We start from the raw sequence: 20402 nt of genomic DNA, 5'->3' as shown, positions 1-20402 counted from the left end.
TGTTGGAAACACCCATCGCTCTATGCACAGTGAGCTTCCTGAAACGTGAGACAAGGCCGTAAGGAAAGAGATAAAATTATAATTTTTTTATTCAACTGAAAGGAGGAAGAGGGGAATTGGTTAGGATTTGGAGATGTTAGGTCTCTTGATTTCTTGTATGAACACCTAGTGTATGCGATTATGGAACAAACTCTGTTATAACTCGAATTGACAGCCTTGGAAATAACATATATAAATAGGTTTAGTTGTCTTTTATTTTTTTAATTTAATTTTTATTTTATATTATAGTTGATTTACAATGTTGTGTTAGTTTCAGGTGTACAGCAAAGTGATGGTTTAATAGTCTTTTAATGGCACAATCTTAAGATAAAAGTCAATATTGGTACAATGTTTGGAAGTAGGCTTTTGGTATAAGGTCATTTTCAAATGTGAGGGGTTTTTTTGCCATTCCTTTTCTCATAGGTAATCATAATTTTACTGTACACATCAATACTACTGCACTGTGCCATTCAAGTTTCTTTGAATGAAATAGTAACACTAACAAGATGCAAGCTACCATCTGGAATGTAAGTGAGAACTGGAATCATTTGGTTACCATAGGCACATGAATAAATGGGGACCATCCGTCTTTCTTACAGAAACCCAGAGGTTGACTCTTTGGATGTTGAGAGCAATTGAATATGATTAATATGTGTGTATGTGTATGTGTGTGTTTGTGTATTCCAAAATTTATAATGTATTTCTGCCATCTTTATTAAAAGTCTTTAAAATGTAAAAATATGAAGAAACACATATTCATCTGAAACATGAAGCAATCCCCCAGGAAAACCTTTCAAAACTTCATCGTAACACCCAGGAAGTGTCAAGTCATTCGTCATGTATAATTAATACATCCCTTCTTCCCTTTCCTCCCTGAGCACAGACTAGTAAATAACACCGTTTTCAACAATTTGTTTCCATGTGTGGACAGATGTATCGCTTAATTTGTCAATTCTGAAAATTTATTTATTCTGATCCATTTTTGTTCTAGGATGCAAACATATACATACCTGCTACTGCAAATATGGAATAAAAATCTTAACTTTGTTATGTTAAAACCCAGCATTGTTTGTGTATAGCCTTTGCATTTGATTTATCAAAGCATCACAGTACTTAAGTAAGGTGAGATAGTTTTATGAAATGCAGAAAAGTCTAGTTGCAGAAAGGTCATGGGACTAATATAAGCATAGTCTATTCAACTATATATATGTGCAGAGGCTACTGGTCAATGATTTCCCTCCTCCAGGATGGTTTTTGAATTAGAAATAAATTTTAGCATTTATTATGTTATATGATCATGCAGAGTATATGCTCAATTAATACATAGTTATTTAAAGTTAATTTTGGATTATCTTCCGTTAGGGGAAGTAGATTTTGCATAGCTAATCCGCAAATATTTGTTTTAGTGTCTTACTGTGTGGTTAGAAGTTTAATTATCAGTGGTTTTATTGAAATGTATGAGAATTCAGAACTTTATATCCAATGATTTAGTCATCTAACCTAAAACTAACTCAGCTGGGTTTTCTCATTCCCTGTGGAAATTTGATACTGTCATTTCTTAGAGAAATAAAAATCACCAGAGTAAGGAAAACTTTATCTTTTATCCCTTTCACCAGGTAGGATGGTGATAAAATATTTTAGTTTCAAACAGTAAGCAAAAGAACACAAATACAAATACAGCAGAAGAGTAATTGGCAAATGATTGTAATAATTTATTTAATCATGGCAATGATAGTAAAACAGATTCTCACATTGTTTACCTTTTTTCCATGAATAATTAAAAGGTAGCTATATTATTTTTAAAGTTTTTCTCAGTCTTCAGGGCAAATGAACAAGAAAAGATAGTAGGGAACTAAAGCAGTTATTTGAGTTACTCTCTCAAAAATTCTAATTAGTTACATATGTGCTACATAATTGAAGCCAAGACAGAGATTTTAACCGAAATACATAAATACTTCCTTTGGTTTGCTAATATGATTAACATTTATCTGTATCTGAAAAAGCGTACTAATTTTCAATGTTATGTTTTCTATTAACTTCAGAAAAGCTCTCTTCTTTTTGAGAAAGTTGTAAATTAAATTCAGTGTCTTTTTTATCCTTAAAACACATCTGCAGGCCATCCAGGTGACAAGCATTATCAGCTACACGTTGCTGAGAGATGAAATTGGATTTTATAAGCTGCCTTGAAAATTATGACATGTTGAGTTCCTCGCTTTAGTGGAAGCTCGGCTCACACACTACTGAGTTGAATGGATCTTTATCTTGTCTGTTGGGTGAGTAACTCCTTTTCCTTGGAACTCTCCTTGGTACCCTCAGAATCACAAAATACGAGAGAGTTCTACTTGTGGGAGGTGAGAAGCTCTTTGGTGTTAGGGGCTAAAGGAAGTTCATCCGTAAACTTCTCTGTTCTTTAGACCCATGTAGAGGGATTATACTCAAACTGACACTTCCAACCAGAAGCTTAGTTAAGGACAAAGATAGAAATAAAATATAAAGAAATTACGTTGGTATGCATTGGTTTTATAGCTCCAGGGACTCTAGGAACACAGATAATACATAATTACTCAAAGGATGATGTTTTTGGAAAAAAACTTCATCTCTGACCTGCATAGTCCTGTCCAGTACTATAATCCTTGATTCAGAAGCCCCCCTTGTCTTTCCTTCCAAATGGCCATCTTTGATTTTTCTGCAAGTGGGAAAATCCCAGTTGTGTTCTCATTGGATGTCTCAGTGAATTTATGAGACCCCAATTTTCTGGCAGGGAGTAAAAGAATGCATGCAGTTTGGTTTTTCTCCTTTGAGTCATTCCCTTTGGAGGTCTTGCTTAGAAGTTGCTCACTATTAATTTCAGCTGTGGCCCCGTGTGAGCTTCTGGCCTCCAGTATCCATTAGGATACTTGCCCTTTATTCACAAAGAACCCTAGTTCTGAAATGATGTAAACTCTTCTTTTCCCCCTTCTTTTGAATATATATATACCTTTAAATGTACAAGTGTCAGCTCCTACATTTTCATAACTTCTGAATGGATTTCATAGAGGATACATGCCCAGCATGTCTGTGACCCCAATTTATCCCTCATTCTCTGTTCTGTACTGATACTTTACTGATGAAAGAGAAAATAATGCTGTGGCTTGACAGCTCGCTGCATTTAGGAATCTCAGATATATGGATGAGGTAAGGTTCTAAGGAAAAGTTGCATAAACTGGAGTCATAAAAAAAGTACACTGCTGAGACTGTCTTTGAAAATGTGTACCATGGAATAAAGGGACTGATTTTGCCACGGCAGTAAAATTGCAATAGGTCAGCTCCTGCAGCTTTGATTGCTGCTTAGAAGTTCAGAATTCAGATGTTATGAAAATGCAGGAGCTATCACATGTGCATTTAAAAGACATATTTTAAAGGAAAAAAAGAGTTCAGATCACTATTGAATCTCTTCTTGCACAAAATGTAACATTCTCTTATTTATATTTCAAATTGGGCTTTCTGTAACATGGCCGCACAAGAAATTGAAAAGCATGGAAATTGCATAATTTAATATTAGGGCTTTTTTTTCTTGCCAAGAATAGGACCAATTCTTATTAAATAGAACAGCTAAATGTTACATTATATAATGCCATACCTCACACAATAAACCAATTTCAACTTAAGAAATTAGTTTTGCATAAGCCTGGCTATTAGTATCGGCTGCCAGGGGACTGACGTGTTCATTATTTGTGTTCTCCCTTGTTGACGTTTTACTGTAGTGGGATTTCTGTACATGAGTTCTTGAGAGAGTACGTAAAATAGTGAAAGGCTGAACATTTCTCCGAGAGGTTTGAGGACTGCAAAATTCCACCCTGACCTCCATGGAGTGCTCAGAGAGGTCAGCAATGATATTTTGGGGAAGCAGACATGATGGCTTCCTCACCTAGGCTAACTACTGAAAAACCAGGAACTTTCCCCACTAGAGAAATACTTCGAGAGGTAAGTAAAAAACAAACAGGCAGACTATTTATGTTTAATGTTCCCCTGGAGAATGGCTGCTCTTTAAAAAAATAGTGTGTGCCCAGGAGAGGAGAATTACTCAGTAGCAATCTGCCTCTTGACTGAGTTCTACCTATTTTGCTCACTGTTTCATTTAAAACAAGCTTTTAATTTGCTGTTTTCTTTTTAAAATATTGCTATCTGTTGATATTACCATGGTAGCCATGCTTTGGCAACCAAGCATGAGTGTTGCCCAAAGAGTACTCAAAAACCAGAGAGTAAAACAGTAATAACATAATATTACATAATAACAACAATTACATAATAACAACGTAATAACAACTGCCCGCATTCTCACCTGTGGAACCTCCATACAACTAGCTGGTAATGAAAAGATGGAGAAATGGAGGGTGTAACCTTGAGTGGAGACAAGTGAAAGGAAAAGGGTTTAAAAACATGGTGCCCACTGAAGGCTCATGTCTTTGAAGTAATCATGGCATTTTTTTAAAGTTTAACTGGAAGTAATCAGAAAATCTGTGCTTGGTGTGGTGGGCACAGGCAATTTAGAAAGCAATTCCAGTAGACCAGCTAAAGAACTGGCTAGGTTGGGAATGGGGGAGGCTGAGGAGAGAGAATCACCCAGACCATGGTGTTTGGACAGACGCCTTTCCCAACTCAATCGTAAGGCCATCATCTAATGGTAGAATGTGTGCGCGCACACACGCGCGAGTTTGTGTGTGTGAGTGTGTGCGTGTACACGCACACGGGTGCCTGTAGGGAGTGTTTCTCTAGTTGAGTCTAAACTGGGCTTCAAAATCTGGTTGTGTTTGACAGAGCGTTGGTGTCCCCTTTCCTCTCCAGCAAATATTCGTATGTGAGTGTGATTCAGAAGTGATTCAACGAAAAAGTTTGTAAGCCATTTTTTTTTAGTGCAAGGACTCTTGAGAGAAGGCTAGAGGCTCCTGGTTGTTATTTCCTGAGTAGAGTTCTCCAGCAGAAGGTCTGTTTACCTCCTGTGTATCCCTTGAATCCGTTTTCTTCTCTCCGTTCCCACTGATAGTGCTTTTAGTTTTGGTTCTTATCACCTTGTCCTGATGGCAGTTGCTCTTCAGAGTTTTCTCCCTAGAATCCGTCCTTCTATCGTCTGTTGGCAAAGTGATTGTACTATAATTCTGGGTTGATCACAACCCTGTCTTACTTAAAATCTTGTAATGAATTCTGGCCACGTTTAGGAACAAATCCTCACCTTGTCCTTCATGATAAGTATCTGCCTACTTCTGGCCTCGTCCGTCAGTTGATCTCCTCTCCTCATCACTTGTCCTACACCGTTAACGAATCTCCTTCTAGTTCCTGAATCCAGCTGATTTCATGCCTTGCCTTCTCTGTGTGCCTGGAACCCTGCCTTTTCCCCTCCCTCTCCAACCCACCCTTCCCTCCAACTAGCAAGAAGGGAGCAGTTAAGAAAGGAAACTGATTAGCTGGTTGGCTTTATAACTGTGTTTTGAAATGGTAACTGGTCAGAAAATATTTTCTGACTCATTTTCCAGATCAGTTTATGCAAAGAACTTTACGCTCTCTCTCAATTTTGTTAGGAAATTCAGTTCCATTTATTAAAGTACATTGAGATTTATTGATAAGGCTTTGTTCTTCTAATAATGACTATTATATGCATGAAGCAGTGTAAAATACTAATATTTCTGAGAACAATCCACATTTGGTTTTGCAATATTTAAAAAACCTGGTCAAACTAGGAAACTCTGGTCAAATTTCACTAATCGGCAACAACAGCAGCGACACTAATCTTCATCTTGTGGTTCTAGCAGAGGCATCCACAGTGAGCTAGTTGGGGGCAATATAGCTGTGAGGAGAATGACCAGATTCTCTCAGTTATTTGGGGGCTATTCATATCATAAGAGTGTGTACTGGACAGTATCTGGGTATCCCTTCCTTATGAATTTAGAGAAAACTAGATGATTGACCATTCATTGATAACAGGTCAGTGCTGATGTTTCAAAAAGTCTAAATTAATGACTTAGTCTGGAGAAATGGGATGTTGAAAATGGGGAGAACCTGTCTTGAAGTAGCTCCTAACCTTGGCTAAGTCCCCTTACCCTTCAGCCTAAAGCATTGCTTCTCAAACTTCCGTGTACATCAGAATCGCCCGGAGGGCTTGGTCAACCATGGCTGGGTCCCATCCTCAGAGTTTCTGAATTAGTAGGTTTGGGGTGGGGCCTGAGAATGTGCATTTCTAACGAAGTCCCAGGTGGTACTGATGCTGCTGGTCCGGGGCTAGACTTTGAGAATCGCTGGGCTATAGAGTATAAAAGTGCCTGCATTCTACTCCATTAATTAAGGGCGTAATTATAAACATGCCACTGCTCTTTGAGTTATAGTCACTTTTGTAAAATGTAGGTAGGAAATGGTTACAACACACAATTTGAAAAGAGAACTAACATAGTTTGTTAGTCTCAACAAAATTATTTAATACCTTTTCCCTAGAGAGAAACAAATAGAAGAGTAAGAGCAAGAGAAAGTTGTATCAAAAGTTCCCAGCAAGACTTGAGTTTAGGCAGCACACGGGAGATAGTTTAAAAAAACCATGCACACATACTCATACCGCTTTTTAATCTAGTATATTGCTGCCTCTTAATTGGCTGATAAATAAGCAACAATGGACTTAAGCAGTATCAAATTATAGTAGACACTGCTGTGTGAGTTTCAAAATAGCTGAGAATTACATTTAATTATAGTAATAGAAAAGGAAGATTATTTTTGCTTGTTGGGGGAAATAAAAATATCATGTGTACTAAAATATCCAGCACATTCTTTTTGTCCCTCTCAATTATTCCTCGTGCAATAACACTAACAAGAATCAAACCCATTTTCTTTTGCAGTTCACTTTTTCATAATGGTATAAGTGATAATGGAATGAAGCAACATTAGTATTTTTTTTCAAAAGCAATGGTTAAGCTCTGAGATGAGTACATATCCAACACAATGTCATGCTCGTTCTGTCACTTCCATTTGCAATACTGTAAAATTATTTTTAATTTCCATATGATCATCCTTTGTATTATCTGTCCTCACACAAAGATTAAAATATGATTTGCTATGGCAAGAACATCTATCAGTATATTTTCAACTCTAGGGATGGGATACTAAACCTTTTCTAGATAAGTCTCAGTTATCCAGAAAATGCAATTAATCAGAGCAACTTATTCCTTGAGATTTTGTTATCTATAAGATGCTTCATAGATGAAAATGAAATTAGTGGTCCCCAATGGTTTTGAGTTATTTTCTAAATCTGATAGTAGATTATGCTGAGATGTCCAAAGCAGCTATGTCTACAGAGCAATTTGACATACAGATCAAATACATAAATATAGTTTTATTAGCCTAGTATTCTAACCAACAGATAATTATATATATTCTAAATTCTGAAAAGAAGTATCATTCATATAGGAAGTGAATTAAAAAAACAAAATAGTTACTTTTATTATTCCCTTTTATAATATTTAGAATTTATATATAATGCGGTCATATAGAAATTAAACCAACAGTATCTCAAATAATAAAAGCAATAAAAGGAGCATATTCAGTGGTATTGAAATCCGTATTGTCATAGTGAATGTTCTTAGATTTATAAGATTAATGTGTCATCACCAGATTTAGGGAGTGATTTAGATCATCGAAGTTTCTGGAAATCATTTTAGCGAGGAGAGTTCCCTTTATCTTATTGCAACCACACAGCTTGCAGGAGCATCATGAGAGCATTCACTTCAGCTCAAAACATATGAGTTTATTAGCCTAGAAATTCAGACCTCCTGACTCATCTACAATATGTATTTGAGTGAGTTGCTGTTATGAATTCAACCTTTTGGAACTTGCCACCTCTCTTTTCAATTTCAGTGTTAGACTATTCTGTTGCTTACTTCTCATCATAATTAATTAATTTATAAATAATTTATACCTCATCTTCTCCCAAGAAAGGATTTAGGGAGGCTGCATTTCCCTAGGAAACTCCCATAAGTATGTAATGAGGTGGAGTTCAGTATCCTCTGTGTTCTCTCTTGGTGGCTGGAAGGTCACGCCTCCTTGTCTGGGAAAATAGTGCACCACAGCCTCCTTTGCCAGAACCCCTCTTCCTCCCACTCTGCCTGGCTCACTTTGGGGGGTGGGGTGGGCTGATTGTCCTTGTCCTAGTTATTAGGGACACAGACCAGGTTCAGATTCTGTTTCTTCCACATACTAGCTTTGTGGTCTGGGGCAAGGTACTTCATCTCTGAACCCATATTCTATCTTTACAACAGGGATAATAATTGCAGTTATCTTACAGGGTTGTTCAGAGGATTAATGAGTTATTATGCGTAGAATCTAAGAAAAATGCCTGGCAGGTAGCAGGCACCACTGGAGTGCTAGCCATTGTTATTCCACACCCTTCTGTTCTCAGCTAAGATGCTGTTTCTTTAAAGAGGCTTCCCTGAGACAACACCTCAAGCCAATGCCGTAGGACCATAGGAGCCTGCACTTTTCCTTATGAGTCTCATCATCATTTGCTGTTGGTATTGAAGGCACCATGAAGTTGTAAGCTCCAGAAAGGCTAGAATCTGTCTGCCTCAACACTCTATCTCTGACATTTGGGATAGTGCCCAGCACAAAGCAGTCACTCGGCTACTGTTGAATGAGTGAATCCAGGGAGAACCTGTCTGTAAACATGCTAACTGAGATGAGGTTACAAGTAATTATTTTGTTAGTTTTGCAAATTTTTATTTTCTAATTTTTAACAATTAATATTTGCTTTTTTTTTTTTTTGCGGTACGCGGGCCTCTCACTGTTGTGGCCTCTCCCGTTGCGGAGCACAGGCTCCGGACGCGCAGGCTCAGCGGCCATGGCTCAGGGGCCCAGCCGCTCTGCGACATGTGGGATCCTCCCGGACCAGGGCACGAACCCGCGTCCCCTGCATCGGCAGGCAGACTCTCAACCACTGCGCCACCAGGGAAGCCCCCAACATTTGCTTTCTTTATGTAATAGTAAAAGAAAGTAAGATTCTGTTATACCACCTTTATTGTGCTATTGTAAGTCACTTCAGTAAGGCAGCAAAGGGGCTGTAGGACGGAATTCATGTTACTGACCTCAGGTTCAGCTGCTCGCCACTCAAAAGCCAGTACTCAAGAGACAGGTGTTGATTGGAAAAGGGAAGGTTGCTTTATTCAGGAGGCCAGCAACCTGGGGAGAAGGCAAACTCATGTCCCAGAATGAACTTTGAAGATTCTGCTTGGTCATGAAAGTTCTTAAAGGGAAAAAGGTGAAGTATTTCATGTATCATTGAGGAAGGGGGTCAGACTCGTGTCATCTCCCACAGTGTGCAGGCTTGTTTACTGCTTGTGATCTTTCTTTAGGTGGTATCTTGTTGACACCATCTGCTCATGAGATTACTAAAGGGGAAGCTGGCCAAAAGATCTATTCATCTGTTAATCACGTATTCTTCATTTCTACTTCTTTAAGGAAAGAATCAATAGGTTAGGCAAGGCATTGAGTGATCAAAAGATTTGAAAGGTGTTCTTGGGATGGAGGTTAGTTAAGCATGGGGGCATCTGGTGTAAAGATTGGTTAAACTATAGCTTTACTAAAGTGACAAGACAAAAGGCCTCCTGCAGAGAGCTGCTTCCTGCAAAGAGCTACTTATATTCACATTTTTTTGTGTGTGGAACTTTGAAGTTGATTAGTGGTTCTCAATTGGGGTGATTTTGTCTGCTAGGAGACATTTGGAAATGTTTGGAGACATTTTTTGGTTGTCTCAGCTGAGAAGGTGCTATTGGTATCTAGTGTGTAGAGGCCGAGAATGCTTCTAAACATCCTGCGATGCACAGGACAGCTTCTTCCCTTAATGAAAACCATCCAGTCTGAAACGTTAATAGTGCCAAGTTTAAGAAACCTTCACATAGGTGGATGGAGACGTCTACAAAAATTGAGTTTGTGTAACTTTCAAAATTGGCTGAGCTAAGTAATAGAACATCAGAATTTTGAAAATTAATACAATTGATTGTATTTTTTTTAATTGGCAGTTTGTATTTGCTTTGTGGTATGATTTGCTGGTAATTAAGTAGAAATGAGTATTTAATGTAGTATGTTCACCAATATCGTCTGTGTCAGTAGAGAACTTTATGGTGTGCTATATGGGGTTTTCCCTTTACATCCAATTGAAGTGGTTTGAAAAGAAAAGTGTCAACTGACTGCTTGTTTACACACTTCTAAATGACCAATTTGACAGAATTTTTTTTAAGAGAGCAGTTTATGAGTCACTTTAGCTAAAACTGTTGGGCATTGCATACAAATAACCATATTGCTTACAGATTGTTGTTTTATAGCTCTGGACTAATAAAACAGAAATAAGGTAGGGCTCTTTAATGTTTATGGAGCTTGGTCTATTTGAATTTGAGTTTAACATCTGGGAGCGTATCAGCCAGGACAGGCTAGGTTATGCTGCAGTAACAACATCTCAGTGGCTTAACCCAACAAAGGTTTATTTCTTCTTTGGAGTCCACTGTGCATCTGCATGAATCTCCCAGACAATTGACCCTGTTTGACAACTCATGCTTCCAGGCTGAGGAAGGTACCATCATCTTGGAACATACGGCCTTATTAGTCATGTGGCAGGGAAGATAGAACATAGGAAATTGCAGGTTAAATCTTTAGTGTTTTCACCTGGAATGGACATAGGTGACTTCCAGTCACATTTTCTTGACCCAGCAAATTACATGGGCAGATTTAGGCAGTTGGGGAAGTTTAATCCTCCCATGTGGCATTGGAGAAGGAGAAATTCCTGAGTGTGAGCTGACCTAACTAGCTTTCCTATTTGTTTACCTTTATATGTGGTTATTCAGGATGGTTATTAAGAAGGTATTTGCTAAGTGCACAGATGCCATATCTCACACCAAATTATTCTAATTTCATTACGCTCATTTGGGGTCTGTATTTATATTTCACTTAATGTATTTATAATTTGCTTCTAAATGTTTGGGCTTCTAAATGAGAGTCTGTACCAGATGCTACAGTCTCTGGTTTCTCAAATGGGCTAACACATTCCGTAGGGTATTGAATGCTAAAGGATAAAGATGGTGGCCTTTGCATTTTACATAATGGTAAGTAATCACAACATACTTTTTGTGGTAAAACAAAAACAAACACACCTCAGAATGCCAAAAAAATGATGAATTTTTAAGAGAAAATATAAGACCTCAGTGAAATTTTATGCTGAAGCAGGTTGCTTATAGCTATGTCTCAGAGGAACGTATGTCCTTTCCTCTGCAACAAAGATTACTTCACTGGGCAGGGTTAAGAAACGCTGCTTGTGCACCTACTTTGTTATTCAACTTTGATTTGGATATTTCCTTAGTTGTCTACATTTTGGTAGAAATGATCATATCATGTTTTTGAAAGTGGAGCTCCTTCAGGAACCCATTGTTTTATTCATCATGAAAATGAGGTTTTCTTTTGCAAAGAGGAATTCAGAATTTCTATTCTGTGTCCTACTAGTAGTTAGGTAGGAGAAACTGGATAATAAAATCGACCATTGTGTTTGTTATTCTAGACCACCTCATGGAACTGTGGGAAGATACTGAACTATACCCACTCTTCCTCATTTTACCGTGTGATTCTATTTATGGTTCATACTACCTATAGCTATTTGAGTCTGTATTCATTCATTCATCAGACAACTTGGGAGCATCTACTGTGTGTGACTGGCATTGCGCTAGGTGCTGAGGGTTAGGACAAGATGAGTAAGACAGTTCTTACCCTCAGAGACCTTGTGTCTAGGACATAATGGCTACAGGGGTTGTGAAAAATCTCTCATTCATTTCACATATATTTATTGTGCACTGGCATGTGACAGGCATCCAACACTACAGCAAATAAGAAGCAGTAGAGTGTAGTGTAGAAGAGCCAGACAGCCTGGAATCAGATTACATTGTGGGGCTTCATGGAAGCTCTTTAACCACCTTATGCCCCAGTTTCCTCATATGTAAAATTGGGGTGATGCACAATTTACTGATGTTATAGAATTCTTAGGAAGATCCTACGAGTTGGTATATATAAATCACTATGTAACTTTTAGCTCCTACTATTATTCGTCACATTTTTTCCCTCATGCTTTACTCCCTCCTCAAATCTATATTCTTTCCCATCTCTCCTTTCCATTCCCTTAGACCAAGCAAGCAGTCCCAGTAATGAACCATTAATTTGAATATTGTAGTTTATCAGTAACCTGTTAAAAATACTGCCTGTTAAAAAAACAGTGAAAAAAATATAGCTCTAGCATTTTCTATAACCCTTTCTTTTGTTTGTTTCTTTGTAGTCATGAAAAAAGCCATTGCAGATCACATTCTTCAACGGACTTCACCAGGTAAGATGTTTGATCCAAGGGCAAGACAACCCCAATCAGAAGTTGTGTTTTGCAGGAGCCTCTTCCACTTTGCCAGATGCTGAAAGTCTGGAATGTCTCCTGTCTGCCCCCATTACCAGGGCCCTATGCTTGTTCCACGAGCATAGGTGGGCATTCATCAGGGGGGCACACAGTTGTCAACAACCTGCGGGGCTACCTTGGCAGCAGAGCAGCCAGTACCGGCAACTTAAGAATTGTATACTGCCTTTATGAAGTGCTTTGCCAGTGTGGTTTAACTTTGCAAAGAAACAGGTGTGGAGAGAACTCAGTGGAGATCCATTCTTTGTCAGCATTTGCATTTTATAGGCAGCATACATATACATTTCCCATTTCTACAGTAATATGGCTTTAATCTTAACGAATGCCATTTTGGTGGTTCTCTTCAGAGAGTGGAATTAACATTCACATGTGAACAGAAAATGTTAAAGTATTATTAGTCTTCTGAGGGTTTTGCTTCTGGCTATGCAGTTTTAGAGATTTCATCTTGGTTAAGGGGAAGCAAAATACCACCATTTCTGCTTCTTAGAAGGAAACTCTCCAAGGTTTCTGCCTATTTCAGGCCAAGGTTTTGATTTTTCAAAGCAGAAAAAATGTTTTTTCCTGGACCCTGAACATAACCTGAAGTCAAAAATCAATTGAAAAGCCAGCAAAAAGTTGGCCATGAGTGCTGTTAGAATGCTTTACTGGTAACAGTTTTCTGGTTATTACTAACACATTTCTTAATTAACTGCCTATGTCGTTAATATAGTTCTGTGTAATTTTAGAAGCTCTATTTTTTTGGTGCTTATATCTTGCTTCGCTCCACAAAGAGTGTAAGTTGACAAACCCCATTTTGCGCTGATGAGATCTTGGCTTTAAGAGTCATATAAAAGAATGGGTTTAGAGTACTGTTTAATTCCATGCCTTTGCTGCCCATCTTTTCTCTAAAATACGGAGCCCTTCTTGCTCAGCTACTCTCCAAGCCGTGATCGTTTCACCTTATATAGAGATTCTTGCTTATCAGATAAACATGTGCATAGTATCCCAGATTTTGGTTATATAGTAGTCAGTATGGGGGTGTGAAACTTAACTTTTGTTAGTGTAACTTCACTTACACACACATAGACACACATCTGCCTTTCAAGTGTAAAATTTATCTTATAGAATCTAGGTTTTCATCTTGCATACTTTTGTACTTAAAAACAAAGTATAACATTCCAAATCCTAAGGTGGTGTTCAGTCATAATAAAGACAGCCTTCTCACTAAAAGAATATTTATCAAGGGCCTTATTGAACCATGCGGTTATCTTTTTAAATCCTCCCAAGGGCTCTACAAGGTAGATATTGTTATCCCCATGCAAATGATAAGCTAACTGAAGGTCTGAGATGTTAAAGGACTTGGCTAATGTCACAGCTTTTAAGTGGTAAAGCTGGGATGGATTCAGTCACGGCAAGCTCTAAAGGCAGCATTGAATTTCAGAAGGCAGAATGTCAGTGTGGTCCTTGGACCAGCTGCCTCAGTGTCTCCTGGGAGTGTATTAAAATGCAGAATCCTGGGCCCCAATATCATAGGATCTGAATCTGTATTTTAAGATGATCAGGTGACTTACATTCACATGAAAATTTGAGAAGGGGTGTATGTTTCTTTTTTTTTTTTTTTTTTTTGCGGTACGCGGGCCTCTCACTGTTGTGGCCTCTCCCGTTGCGGAGCACAGGCTCCGGACGCGCAGGCTCAGCGGTCATGGCTTACGGGCCCAGCCGCTCCGCTCAATGTGGGATCTTCCCGGACTGGGGCACGAACCCGTGTCCCCTGCATTGGCAGGCGGATTCTCAACCACCGCGCCACCAGGGAAGCCCCAGGGTGTATGTTTCTTAAAAAATAACTTCCGGGCAGTTAACTATCAGACATTGAAAGCATTCTATTTAAGACCCTTTTCATCTTTGGGCCTTTGTGATTTTTACCTAATTACAGATTAGATTATAGTTCATTATCCTTCAGCTGTTTTGCTTCTGTATCTGGCTTTGCGCTAGTCTGACAAGGGTCATGTGTCGTGCTGGCTTCTGTGAAGTTTCTTAGTGATCTATTTTGGTGGTATTATTGTTAGTTTATTATTGTTAGTTGAAATGCCCTTAGGACTATAAAACAAGAAAAATTGATTCTGTCCTAACTGCTTGATCTTTCCATGTATTCAGGTAATCTTCTTGTCACATCCCTTGCCAGACTTACCTTTGCTTGTTTAATTCTTGAAAAAGGTTGACTTTTTCCTTGTCTACTAGTTCACATCATTAGAATGACTTGCAATGATAAAACCTACTTAAAACAGGCAAGATAAAAGGAAAAATTATAGAAACAAGTTTAAGAAGCTGAAACATATTTATATTAAATGAATATGAAATGAATTAGTTGCTGCCATTGAAAACTGAATTCTCCTCTTTCGGGCAGTGAAGTCAAACAGGGGAGTGTAAGAGGCTGCCGAGCTCTCAAAGTAGGATGAATAGAATCATTCATGTTCATCTGGAGAGAAACACATTTTCCTGCAACTGAATACTAAGAGGAATATATTAGGTGTCTCTTTGTATAAAAGGTCGTAATGTAACATGACATATAATGTCATATTTTTTGAAAAAGAAAATGAAAAGAATTTTAAAACTATACCTTTCTCATGTTAGTCTTCAATAAATGCTAAGGTCATGAAATTTAGATTTTGTGAAGTGATTTTGGGGAGGGAATGAAAGCAGTATGATGATAGTATATTGTTTCTTGATGATTAAACAGTTGAAATAGAGTGACAAGAGCTTGAGAACTTTATCTAAATGTGGAATTTAACATGACGTTTGGACTGAGCCTCCCTCTTGCATAAGGTATATCTGAAGTGGGCTGTTTTGGCAATCAATTCTGGATTTTCAGATGAGTGTGTAAAGTAATAAAATGTTCTGCTATTGGCTCAAGGAGGCTTAGAATACCAGGCATGTCTGTGGGAATGTTGACATCTCATTGTGAAAAGCATTTTTCTTTTCTTTGTGGGAACTCTCACTGTTGCAAACCTCTTCTGATTAGATGATGGAGGAGACCAGTTTTTTGAGAGCATGTCGGTTAGTCAGTCGGCAACCCTGTAACAAAAGAAGCAAATCTCAAGTATCTTTCCCAGAATTGTTATGGATGATTATTAAAGACTATGGCTACACGAATATATATATTGGGTTAACCAAAAAGTTTGTTCGGGTTTGTCCGTAAGATATGTTACGTAAGATTTTATATATTTGGCTGAAAGCAGAGTTTTTTAAAAATGAAAAATCCAGTCAACCATGTTTGGATCATTCAACATTAAACCATTTGGAGGCTCAGTTTTTTTCCAGTTTCTTTCTAAACAGTGGAATAATTATAGAACCAAGCATGACTCAAATCTCAAGGTGTTCCCAAACTGGTAAGGGAATAAAACTCTCTTAACCCTTATATAAGTAGAAATAATGTTTTATACGTTTATATTGCAAATAAGGATACAGCCCTAAAAAAACTGGTTGATATTTTACCCCAGAATCATTGGAAATACTTGCTAAAAGTGCAGAAAGATAATTCACGTGAGTACCAAAATCTCCATTTTAAACAAAACCCCGAGGTGATTCAGATGCAGGAGTCTTTGGTGGACACTTTGAGAAATAATGGATGAGAATGGTAACCTTATATTTAATGGAATGACTGGTCATTTTGGGTACGTGGAGACCCAGTTAAAGTGTAATGACTAAGGTCATCTGTAAAGACTGATCTTAATAATCACCTTACAATTTTATTTGAAGCAAGTTATCCATGTTAATCTCCGGGCATGAAATGTAATGATCTGTTTTATTATTGTTAATTTATGCTCAAGCTTCCTTTTGCTCTTCTTTTTAACCATCATAACAATTATACAGGCTAACTATTTGCCTCAGGGAGATGCTGTAATAGGACTAATTAAATATTTAATATTTTAAAGGACTTAAACAACCTTGTAAGTAATACGTTAAGAGGAGATAAAATCATGATGTTCCCTTTAGTTGCAGGAATGTTAATGAAGCCCTGGGATCAGGCATCCCTTTAATGCCCATGTCTTGTATCTGTCTGGAGGCAGGAGAGCATAATGGTTAAATTAATGGCTTTGTAACTCATGGCAGATTTTCGACTTCCTATCTGTGAGGCCTAAAGCAAATTGCTTAGCCTTTGTAAGCCAATTTCTTTTTTGTCACCTATAGCGTGGTAATACAATACCGTCTACCTTTCTGGATTGTTGTGATGGCATATAATATATGTGTCCAATAAAAGAAAGTGGTTTTTATTAATATGAATTAATCTCATAGACTACAGATTTACCAAATTTGAGACTCTGTGCAGAGGATGGAGACTTATTGTAGATATGTATAGTCGGTACAAAAATGCCGTCACTGGGGCTTCCCTGGTGGCACAGTGGTTGAGAATCCGCCTGCCAACGCAAGGGACACGGGTTCGAGCCCTGGTCCGGGAAGATCCCACATGCCGCGGAGCAACTAAGCGCGTGCGCCACAACTGCTGAGCCTGCCCTCTAGAGCCCACGAGCCACAACTACCGAGCCCGCGTGCTGCAACTACTGAAGTCCGCGCGCCCATGCTCCACAACAGGAGAGGCCACCACAATGAGAAGCCCGTGCACCACAACGAAGAGTAGCCCCGCTTGCCGCAACTAGAGAGAGCCCATGTGCAGCAACAAAGACGCAATGCAGCCAAAAATAAATAAATACAATAAATAAATTTTTAAAAATGCCCTCACTGACGTGGACAAATCACAGAATCATCAAATGTCAGCGTATAGAGATCATATGGGATATGATTCATTTTCTAGGTCACAGGTTAGTAAATGAATCTAAATTCATAGAATGTTTTCATCATGATTTTTTTAATGGCATCTTAGTTTTTCAAAGTTCACACAGAAAAAGGAGCTAGACAAACCAAGATCTAGAAAGTTATCCTTTTGCCAACTAAATCAGAATTAATTGAATAAGCCTTTAAAATACGTAAACAAGTACGTATAACATTTTCTGAAAGCTTGTTCTCTGACTTATTAGATCTTTTTTTGAAGGTTTTTCCTTTACAACTAAAGATGTTTTGTGAACTCCTTTCTAAAGGAAAGTCTGAATGTAAAATTTGCCCATGTGGTTTTTCCTGATGATATGAATTGCAAAATTTGGGGAGGCCCAAATAATGAGATTTCATTGTACATTCCAAGTCCCCCAGCCTTGTAATTAGCTTCATATTCTATAGGCAAAGGAAGCCATGTTCCCAACTCTGTTCATTCATTCAACAAATATGATTGCTGCTGTGTGCTAGGTCATTAGAAAAGAGAGTGGAGCTTAAATTGTCTCAACAATTATGTATTTTTTCTGGTCTTCTTAATGTACCATCACTAAGTATTCTTGATTAATTCTTCAAAATTTATTAGCTACATATAGGTTTCATGAGAACTTACTGCAAAATCAGGGTGAGGTTCCACTTACCTTTCATGCAGGACAGGTACAGTTGATCCATATTGTTCATGGGTTCCATTTTTGTGACTTCTTCTATTCACTAGAATTTCTTTGTAACCCTAAAATCAGCTCATGGCAGTTTTTTTCTGATGGAACTGTCCTGTATCCTTTTTTTTTTTTTTTTTTTTTTTGCGGTACGTAGGCCTCTCACTGTTGTGGCCTCTCCCGTTGCGGAGCACAGGCTCCGGACGCGCAGGCTTAGCAGCCATGGCTCACGGGCCCAGCCGCTCCGCGGCATGTGGGATCTTCCCGGACCGGGGCACGAACCCGTGTCCCCTGCATCGGCAGGCGGACTCTCAACCACTGCGCCACCAGGGAAGCCCTGTATCTTTTTTTTTTTAATACTTTTATTTTTTAATTAAATTTTATTGAAGTATAGTTGATTTACAATGTTGTGTTAGTTTCAGGTGTACAGCAAAGTGATTCAATCATTGAGTAGAGTTCCCCATGCTATACAGTAGGTCCTTGTTGGTTATCTTTTAATGTATAGTGGTGTGTGTATTTTAACCCCAAGCTCCTCATTTAACTCCCCCCCATGTTTCCGCTCTGGTAACCATAAGTTTGTTTTCAAAATCTGTGAGTCTGTTTCTGTTTTGTAAATACGTTCATTTATGTCTTTTTTTAAAATTAGATTCCACATATGAGTGATATCATATGCTATTTGTCTTTCTCTGTCTGACTTACTTAGTATGATAATCTCTAGGTCCATTCATGCTGATGCAAATGGCTTTATTTCATTCTTCTTTAATGGCTGAGTAATATTCCATTGTATATATGTATCACATCTTTATCCATTCCTCTGTCATGGCAGTTTTGAGGTCATTCATGGACATGTGGGTGAAAAAATTGAGTTGACCCATGTACACGGTCCCAGCTGGGGTTAAACAAGGCTGATGCTCTGCTCTCTTGATTCACCTCTCCTAAGGTAAACACACGTCCTTGACTTGGTCTGTTTAGTGCCATGGTTATTGCATTCTCCAACTTTTTGTTAGTGATTTAAAATGGACTCTAAGCTTAGTGCTGAATGGCTGTCAGGTGTTTCTGTGCAGAAGAAGCCTTTAATGTGCCTTATGGCGAGAATATGTGGGGTAAAATTCATGCAGGTATGTTGGCCGTGATTTCTACATTAATGAGTCAACAGTATACATTTAAAAAGGCATCTTTAAAACTGAAACATACATAAAACAGAGTTTTGTATTGGTTGGTTGATGAAAATACTGTGATCAGAGGCTTGCAGGAATCTAACCCTCTATTTCTCCTGGGAGCACCCAGTGTTTCAGGGTTTTCAGTGACTTGATAAAATACAGTTACCCTGAACAAAGAGAACCAATTGTATTTGCCTTTTTTGAGGAGTTTGAGAAATGCTTGTTTACCAATTATCCCTTTTAATGTAAGCCGAGACCATGATTCTTTCTGACCCATAAGCAACTAGTAAGTAAATACAGAGGGATGGAAAAATGAAAATTATACATAAGGCTCAACTATAATTTTTGTTTCTTTCCTTATAAACTGAAAAAACAGATAAGCCTGCTGCTCATGAACAACAAAATGAACTTAGAGGGTTTTGAAGCCTAGAAAAAAGTTTGTAACATGATGGAAATCTCTTAGTGGGTAGAGATTTATCTGTCCTGTTGGTTACTTTATCACCTGTGCCCAGCACAGTTGCTAACACACAAGGAGTGCTCAAGGTGTTTTTTAGAAAATAAGTTAGACATAAATTGACACTACAAGTAGTTTTGACAGTGATTTGATAGGGCAAAATTTTAGTGATAAAAATAAAAGTTGGAGAAATACAAGAGGCATTTATCTGATGGAGACTAGAAGTCAGGAGGCAAAGCCTTTTAGGATTGGCTGGGAGAACCATCTCTGTCAGTGGGCCTGGGCAATGACAGCATGTGTGTCCCCAGATCTACGTTATTGGGCTTTGTCATTAATTCTCTGTGTGATCTGGGTTAAGTGGTTCTGCTTCTTTGGGTCTTGGTTTCTAGTTATTACCTCAATAATCAACTTGATTATAAGACCACAGAAAAAGTCACTTACAAACTTTTGCAAATATATGTGAGAGCTGAGAATATAGTTAGATGTGAATTCTGAGGGTCTATACTGGAGAGAAAAAGGAGAAACACAATTTAAATTGAACTGAATTTGTTTCTATGAATTAAGTGTACTATCTTGAGCAGCTTGGGGTGATCTAACCTGTTTGCTTGTTCGCTGATGGAAACCTGTGTGGCCTACCCTGAATGTAGCTGATGGACAAAATTCCTTGGCAAATATAAAGAAAAGAATCCAAAGTCTTGGGAATATAGGAACGCTGAAGTGGATTTATCACTAGCAACTGCTCACCTTTCATACTATGACCTTCAAGTAGCCTCAGTTTGACATTGATTTAATAGCAACTTTTGGAATAAGAAAAAAAAAAAAAAAGGAAGAAAAAAGGAGGAAATGGA

The 20402-nt window shown here is 38.2% G+C and overlaps 1 protein-coding gene across 3 annotated transcripts in view; it reads left to right on the top strand.

The window, feature by feature from the left end:
- ZNF804B (zinc finger protein 804B) overlaps positions 1 to 20402 on the top strand; it is a gene marked incomplete at its 3' end in the record, with an annotated part of 871582 nt that overhangs the window by 29389 nt on the left and 821791 nt on the right. For all 3 annotated transcript variants that reach the window (XR_013829743.1, XR_013829744.1, XR_013829745.1), the window contains exons 2-3: positions 2155 to 2312; positions 12359 to 12406. The remainder of the gene's footprint in view (positions 1 to 2154; positions 2313 to 12358; positions 12407 to 20402) is intronic.

This window comes from Stenella coeruleoalba, assembly GCF_951394435.1.
Source record: "Stenella coeruleoalba genome assembly, chromosome: 9".
NCBI classification, from domain to species: Eukaryota; Metazoa; Chordata; class Mammalia; order Artiodactyla; family Delphinidae; genus Stenella; species Stenella coeruleoalba.
Note: the sequence above shows the minus strand (reverse complement) of the source record. Positions and strands in the feature narration are given on the sequence as shown.